Source organism: Petromyzon marinus, unplaced genomic scaffold (assembly GCF_048934315.1).
Source record: "Petromyzon marinus isolate PM22_M1 ecotype Great Lakes invasive population unplaced genomic scaffold, UKy_Petmar_22M1.pri1.0 PM_G_Scaffold_27, whole genome shotgun sequence".
Lineage (NCBI taxonomy): Eukaryota > Metazoa > Chordata > Hyperoartia > Petromyzontiformes > Petromyzontidae > Petromyzon > Petromyzon marinus.
Window position 1 is genome coordinate 1740855 of NW_027422839.1, and position 8757 is coordinate 1749611.

Genomic DNA, 8757 nt, shown 5'->3' on the forward strand with positions numbered 1-8757 from the left:
CCGCTCTTGTTATCAGAAGCGACCTGCCCACAACAACACAAGGTGGGGCTTTGTCAACGTGTGTGAATGTTTTGACTTAAAACTTTGGTGACTGCAGGAATTAATATTCTTGGTTCTTTCGGTAAAGTCACGTAGATAGAAAATAAAAATAACTATAAAAAATAGTAAAAGCAAAAAAAACCCACGTTTTGATCGCGACAAAAGTAGTCTTTATTTAATGTAATTGTATTATCTGTTATTGTTATCTTCTGTCTACGTAACTTTACTGAAAGAACCAAGAATACGTGTGTCAATGTCTATCCGTCAAAGACGCTAAACGGAGAGACGCGCAAACTCCAAATATACAGCAGGCGTCAGGGTCGGGATCGAACCCACGACTTCCTGTATACCAGGTGAGGTAGTTAACATCTCACCATGGAGAGAGACACGCAAACTACAGTTAGCCTCGGCTATGTTCATTGATCCTCGATTAATTACTTGGTGGAGTGAGAAAGCATTAATGCTGAGCAGATGAAGGTGGCCAGGCATGATTCTAGACACGCCACCGCCAGTGTGTGACAGTGTCAAGTTTGTATTTGCAGTCAAGTCTATCAACTCTATTGAACACGGAGATTATATCAAAACAATAGTTTATTTTTATATTCCTCTGGAACTCTTACTAAGGATGGAAACAGGAGGTGAACACAGCACACACATGCAGCTGAAGTCGGGACTGTTCATCCCAGCATTCAAGGACATCTGAGTTGCGATTGAACATTAATTCATGCATTTCAGCATAACACAAATAGTATTGTTTTCAACATCCTTTGCTATGTCAGCTGAATTTAGCTCTTATAAATATTCATTTTGTAGCCAGACAGCCGAAATTGTGTGCTTAGAGTTTTGGGTTAACATTCATTTTGAAGATACGAGGGCTTCCAGGCATGTTTATAACCATTTGCCCTCTCATTGTGTGCCATCACAGCCCGTGTGATGAATTTGGGACACTTTTTCACTACATCATGAATATATGAATAAGTATCGACGTGTAAGTCACATGTGACTATATATGCATTCCTCTGTGCCTCGATACTGACGTGTAGATGGTGTGGATATTCTTATTTTCTGTCTGCAGCTGACGCTGGTCTGATGGAGCAAAGGCAGTCAGCACAGCAGCTCGGTACGACAAGTCAACATTGCGACCAGCGTGCATACAGCACGGATCGGACTGGAAATTTGACACAGCACCAGAGAACTCGCACAGGAGAGAAACCCTTCAAGTGCAGTGTGTGTGGGAAGGCTTTTGCATGGCCATCTGCTCTTAAAGTACACCAGAGAACACACACGGGAGAGAAACCTTTCAAGTGCAGTGTGTGTGTGAAGGCATTTTCACAGTCATCTGCTCTTGTAGAACACCTGAGAACACACACGGGAGAGAAACCCTTCAAGTGCAGTGTGTGTGGGAAGGCATTTGCACGGTCATCTACTCTTGTAGAACACCAGAGAATACACACGGGAGAGAAACCCTTCAAGTGCAGTGTGTGTGGGAAGGCATTTGCGCAGTCATCTGCTCTTGTAGCACACCAGAGAACACACACGGGAGAGAAACCCTTCAAGTGTACTCTGTGTGGGAAGGCGTTTACACTTTCATCTACTCTTGTAATACACCAGAGAACACACACGGGAGAGAAACCCTTCAGGTGCACGATGTGTGGGATAGCGTTTACACAGTCATATAATCTCGTATTACACCAGAGAACACACACGGGAGAGAAACCCTTCAAGTGTACTCTGTGTGGGAAGGCGTTTACACTTTCATCTACTCTTGTAATACACCAGAGAACACACACGGGAGAGAAACCCTTCAGGTGCACTCCGTGCGGGAAGGCGTTTGCACAGCAACCACATCTTATAGATCACCGGAAAACACAGAAGCATCAGAAGATCCACAAGGAGTGGAGTCTGAAATCAGCTTGTGAAAGTCAAAGTGCCACAATAAGCCCATCCCTCTTGAAACAAGAACCAGAAGAAAATCCCAGCTTGGACACTTTTAAAGGTATCGAGGTGAAATATGAAGAGGTAATGGTGAAGAGGGAAGAAGTGATGGTGAAGAGGGAAGAAGTGATGGTGAAGAGGGAAGAGGTGATGGTGAAGAAGTGAAGGTGAAATGTGAAGATGAAGATGAAACTCCAAAATGGGACTTTCACATCGATGGAGGCAACGTGAAGCAGGAGGAGAATTCTGACTGTGAGGCAGAGCGAGGCAACTCCCAGCAGTTTGTGGAAGTGGAGGTGTGGGTGGACTTGCTCCTAGACAATACAAAGTCAAGTGGAGACCCGGTAGATGTGTAAGCCAGAGACGATGTCGCTCCAATAGATGCACCTTTGTCACAGGCCTTTATTGACAAGAATGTGAAGTTGAACACTCAATTCCTAGGTTCAACCTGCAGAGTAAGAACGAGTGGCCAGTCTTTGTGGACCTGTGGGTTGGGGAGATCTCTGACCAGGAGCGAGAGCCAATACGCCCCCAAACATTCACTATGTTATCATAATAATTGCTTTTACACGGTGGTTGCTTAACCGCCTCGGCAACTCGGAGTTTTGTATCTCGTCTGAAACACTCGAAGAGCATCCCCAAGTAGCAGCTGCCCCTGTGTGGCACAGGGTGGTGGCCCTGCACCGGCCTGCATTTATTATTTTTTCCGCCTGAGGACGACCGCTTGTGTTACGATCGAAACGTCGTGATCTATTATTATTTTGTCTACCGACGTGACTTTACTGAAAGAACCAAAGAGTATGTGAACAAGAGGCTGTCAGTAGGGGGCGATGATTGATATTTCATCTCAGTTATGTAATTTGTCGCTAATGTTTAGAATTCGCCAGCATGCAATGGCCTCGTTTTGAATGTCACAATAGTATGTTTTACATCCACTGTTAAGCAGACGGTGCATATTTCTTTTTTCAAATAGCTTCTTAATCAGATGTTATCTGATGCAGTATATTTCACTGCAGTAATTACATTTTGTTAAAATGCCTGTCAATAATTCAGAATGAACACTTGTCTTATTTTGTGTGTACATGCATCACTTTATTTTTTATAAGGGTCAAACATTGAATAAGTGATGTTAGGACAAAGTGTGTGTGTGTGTGTGTTTTGGAAGTAACCTGTACAGAGAACTCAGGTGAGACCCATTGTTCTTGTGATACAGGTCAAAGGGTACTTTTGTGTTTCAGGAAGCATCTGGAGCAACTCATTGTCTTTGACATAGGAAGCACACTCAGATCATTCATCAGTTACAAGGCATACCACCTTAAAGTTACACGTAGAGGAGATACATTCTCTGCAACACGAATTATAATTTTGTCTTACGTGTTGACGTAGATTTTGTCGAACTTGGACTAGAAATGCTCCTTGCTGATTAACGTCTGGATGTTCACAACCATGGCTTGAAGCAAGCCCCTCTGCTGTTGAGACATTGTCCACCAAAACCGGTCCACAGTTGGCTTTCACACACAGTGTACACACACACAGTGTACACACACAGTGTACACACACAGTGTACCCACAGTGTACACACACAGTGTACACACACAGTGTACACAGTGTACACACACAGTCTACACACACACACAGTGTACACACACACACAGTGTACACACACACAGTGTACACAAAGTGTACACACACAGTGTATACACAGTATGTACATACAGTGTATATACGTACACACAGTGTACACACACAGTTTACACACACACAGTGTACACACACACAGTGTATACACAATAATGTCCACGTTGTTGTAGCTGGGCCCACGCACCCAAGGGAGGGAGCAATGTAAAATGAATCTAAATCAACTTAAACTCCAATCCCGCTCTGTGACGTCACCACTCAGCATTACTTCATCGGCGTGAAACGCCAGGGGGAGGTGTACCTCGCTAGTGACGTCATGTCACCAAGGTATTCACACTCCCCCAACCCCGTCCACGGCGCTCTTGAGCGTGACGTCACCTTCGCTTGGGTCACTGTCGATATCAATCCAGTGGCAATCCTAATTTGGGCAAAGGTACGCCCAGTGACTGGCGGTTCATTAACATAATGTATCCGTTGAAGCCGTCGAGAGTTTATTGCGATGGGTTTAGCAGCCACGCCCCCATCCCTCCACATATGGGCCGGCATCATTAACATAATTTATTCAGTTACAGAGCCGCTCATTGTGGGAGGGGCGTGTCTCTTACCCCAGAAGTGACGTCATGTTACCTACTTACCCACGTGATGTCGAGAGGTAACAGGAGGCTGCCGATCCGCGCTTGCACTGAAATCCGACGTGAGAAATTCTCATGCTGGTGGTGGTTGTTGTTGTTGTTTACCAAGGTAGAGCCTCTCTCTCTCGTAGGGATGTCAGTTGAGTAGCAGCGAGCATGGGAATCGATGTCCAGGTTGGAACTTTACAACGCGGGGCCTAGCCACGCGGGGCCTTGCCTCCTGATTGCGTTCGCTTTAATTATCTCGCTTAAGTTTAATTTGTCTTCACCCGGCTCGCAACTTTGTAACTTTGTTTTATTGTAAATATTCACGCAGTTTTTATTTTCGTTCTTTTTTCACCAGGCCATGCCCGCTTGAGCTGCTATACCGCTCTTGTTATCAGAAGCGACCTGCCCACAACAACACAAGGTGAGGCTTTGTTAACGTGTGTGAATGTTTTGACTTAAAACTTTTGTGACTGCAGGAATTAATATTCTTGGTTTATTCGGTAAAGTCACGTAGATAGAAAATAAAATTAAAATAACAATAAAATAAAAAATTGAAAATAAAGCAAAAAACCCACGACGTTTCGATCGCAACACAAGTGGTCTTTATCTTATTGAATTTAATCTGTTTTTATTTTCTATCTACGTGACTTTACTGAAAGAACCAACAATACGTGCGTCAATGTATCTTATCGGTCAAAGATGCTAAGCTTGTGCCGCTGCTGACTCTGAATGTGTGGAGGGGAACACCTTCACCACGGGGAGAGAGAGACAGAGACACGGATAGCCTCGGCTATGTTGATTGATTATCGATTCATTACTTGGTGGAGTGAGGAAGAATTAATGCTGAGCAGATGAAGGTGGCCAGGCATGGTGCTGGTCACACCACCACCTGTTTACTCATGGCAGTGTGTGACAGTGTCAAGTTTGTGTTTGCAGTAAAGTCTGTTAACTCTATTGCACACGGAGGTTATATCAAAACAATAGTTTATTTTTGTTTTCCTCTGGAACTCTCCAGATATACAGCAGGCGTCAGTGTCGGGATCGAACCCACGACTTCCTGTATACCAGGTGAGGTAGTTAACATCTCACCACAGAGAGAGACACGCAAACTCCAGTTAGCCTCGGCTATGCTAATTGATCCTCGATTAATTACTTGGTGGAGTGAGGAAGCATTCATGCCAAGCAGATTAAGATGGCCAGGCGTGATTCTAGACACGCCACCGCCTGTTTACCCAGTGACAGTGTACAGTTTGTGTTTGCAGTAACATCTATTAACTCTGTTGAACACGGAGGTTATAGCATAACAGTAGTTTACTTTTGTTTTCCTCTGGAACTCTTTATACAAATGGAAACAGGAGGTGAACACAGCACACACATTCAGCTGAAGTCGGATCTGTTCATCCCCAGCGTTTGTGGGGGCTCATGCCCCCCCCACTCCCCATTACGTGGGGCTGATCTCCCTCTCACTCACCACGAGCGGTGGGGGGGGGGCGCCACGTCTAATGGGTGGGGGCTGATGCCCCCCCCACCCACCCACTCGTGTGTGTCTCACCGTTAACACTGCGGTGCACACACAGACACTAGTGACACTCGCGTGTGTCTCACCGTTAACACTGTGGTGCACGCACAGACACTAGTGACACTCGTGCGTGTCTCACCGTTAACACTGTGGTGCACACACAGACACTAGTGACACTCTCACGTGTCTCACCGTTAACACTGTGGTGCACGCACAGACACTAGTGACACTCTCACGTGTCTCACCGTTAACACTGCGGTGCACACACAGACACTAGTGACACTCGTGCGTGTCTCACCGTTAACACTGTGGTGCACACACAGACACTAGTGACACTCGCGCGTGTCTCACCGTTAACACTGCGGTGCACGCACAGACACTAGTGACACTCGTGTGTGTCTCACCGTTAACACTGCGGTGCACACACAGACACTAGTTACACTCTCACGTGTCTCACCGTTAACACTGCGGTGCACACACAGACACTAGTTACACTCGCGCGTGTCTCACCGTTAACGCCGTGGTGCACGCACAGACACGCGCCGGCACGGGCCACCGTTGGTATTTTAATATGCGCGCGCGTCACACCCACACTGATTTATAGTCACCCACACACCGTCGTACGCTGATCGCTGTCCCACCGCTCTTCACACACACACATGCACCACGCGTCACAACGTCAGTCTGTGCTAAGATTTATGTCCCGGAGCGAATAGGGACCCCCGTTTATGGCCCCCTCCAGCCAGCACCCTTCGGACAGCGCCTAACCTCCTGTCACCTGGCCGTCGCAGAGTGCGTCTATCCCCAAAGCTCGAGCTGACTCAATTGGCCCCCCTTCCCGTACCCACTCACCTATTCAGCTGCCCCATGGGGGCTGGGGAAGATGCTCGCCTCGGGGACTTTTTCTGTCCGACCGTTTCCAGCTCCACCCTGCATTGGTCGCACGGACGCTAAGGACGGCTGGTCTCCTCCGCCGCTCCAGAAGGACTCTGATTCAATCCGCCCCTCCGGCCCCCTTATGTCTCCAAAGCCCCTTAACCCCCGGGGCACATGACGTCATCCTGCGCATCCAATCGAATTCTCTTTGCGGCTGCTTTGAGCGCTCTGGCCATTGGGGGGGAGGTGGGGGTCGCGTCATCCCCCCCTTCCCATTGTCTCTGTGCCTGCGTTCCTCGCCGTTGACTCATCGATAATCCCCTCGCTCCCTCCAACTTGAGTAAACTCTTATCTGCCTAGGGGCTTTTCCCTCCCACCCCACTGTTTACCCTGCTGCTGGGTACTGGCTGAAGGTCCCACCCCCCCGTGCTGTGTATGCTTCATCGCGGCCGGCCTGTAAAGCTCTATGCCCCCTTCTTGGGGGGGGGCGCCATGTAATCCGGTCTGGGGGGCTCGGCCAATTTCCTGGTCCGGGGAAACCGTGGAACGTCCCTGCTAGTGGGGTCCTCGGGTGAAAACCCATCGCACCAGGTGATCCCTCCTCGCGACCCTACGGGGGTGCATGCGGGTGTTTAGTGGGGCGTGCGTGCGTTCGTGGGATGGGGAGGGGGGTGCGAGGAGAGGGTAGAGCCGGCGGAGTTGCTCCGCTGTGGTGGCGCCACAGTTACGATGGCGATAGCAATATTACAAAATAGCAAAATATTTTTAATTTTGCGCGGCAGGCAAACGCAGCAGCGTGCTACGAGGTACGAGACTGTAACTTGATCATCGCCATCCTCCTCTTCCAACAACTAAGTTAATGTGGCCATCAACAACCTAACATCATTCAAGTGTGCAGACGACGGACAGAATCTTGGTGAGTCCAGTACAATATGATACGTTACGATACGTTCAATGCGTGTATGATAACATAGCTTTAGCGATTTCATTTTAGGGTTACTACGATACATACGTTTAATGCATGTTAAAAGTTTTTATAGCAGAGGATTGTTTCCTGAAAACACTTTCTATGAAATTGCAGTTCACATAGGTAGGCTAAGAATTTACCTTGTTTTTTACTTTGAATTTTACTGTGCAATACAGTATTGTAATTAATAAATACATACAGTATATAGTTTATACAGTACGATCCTGTAAATTGCTCTGTTTTGCTAAACTATCACCATTCTTTAAGACTCCTGGGTAGGCTAGGCCATTTTCGCCTTACGATATTTTCGACTTACGATGGGGTCGTGGTAACGCATCTCCATCGTAAGTCGGGGACTATCTGTATATATAATAATGTGGTGTGTGTGGTCTATATGGGGAGCGGTAGTGTAGCGGTTGGCGCGCTGCGCTATGAACCCAGCGACCCGAGTTCGATTCCCGCTCACGGCCAACACAATCAGTGACGATTATCTAAACCGATCCTGGGCCTCCCCTAGGTCGACTCAGCCTCAAATGAGTACCTGTTGCGGTGTGTAAACATCGCCACTGGGGAGACAAAGGCGGTTGGGCGTGGTTGCTGGCCACCCACCCCCTCGTGTACCGTTACCGGCCTTCATAGGCGCTCGCAAACAGCACTTGCCCCTACTGTCTGTTAAGGCTACACGGGGGGGTCTTTGTCTCTCTAACCTATACAATTAATTTTATCGTCTGTCTGTGTCCGTCTGCGCACGCGTGCTTGCGAGGGATTTGGCTACCAAACCGTGGGGTTCACGTGAGAAATGTTTCTGCCAGGAAGCACGCTGTGGGCAAGCGCTGTGCCGTCTTCCCGTCGCTCGCATTCAAAAGAGTTAAAGTTGAGTTGTGTTGGCGATTTCCCTTAAAATATTTAGTTAGGTTTGCGGCTATTTATTTATTTATTTCCCCACGCGCCTCGGCCCGGAGACAACGTCATCAGCTGCGCGCACGTGCACAACGCTCGCACGGTTGGCCCCTGCAAACTCTCACGCACCATCGACGGAGGCGTGCGTCCTTTTTTATTCGCCTGCACACTCTACAAGGCAAGTCGCACACATTGGTATCGTAAGCATTTATATAATTACACTTTGCACCGCTGGCAGGGGTTGCCCCTAGCAATGCACACAC

The 8757-nt window shown here is 47.8% G+C and overlaps 1 long non-coding RNA gene across 1 annotated transcript; it reads left to right on the top strand.

Annotated features, from left to right (window-relative positions):
* Positions 1–4445: 4445 nt before the first annotated feature.
* On the top strand, positions 4446–8666 carry LOC142913963 (uncharacterized). The gene is made up of 4 exons (XR_012934994.1): positions 4446–4653; positions 5248–5300; positions 7410–7543; positions 8557–8666. It is a non-coding gene; the product is annotated as an uncharacterized LOC142913963 (long non-coding RNA).
* The last annotated feature ends 91 nt before the right edge of the window (positions 8667–8757 follow it).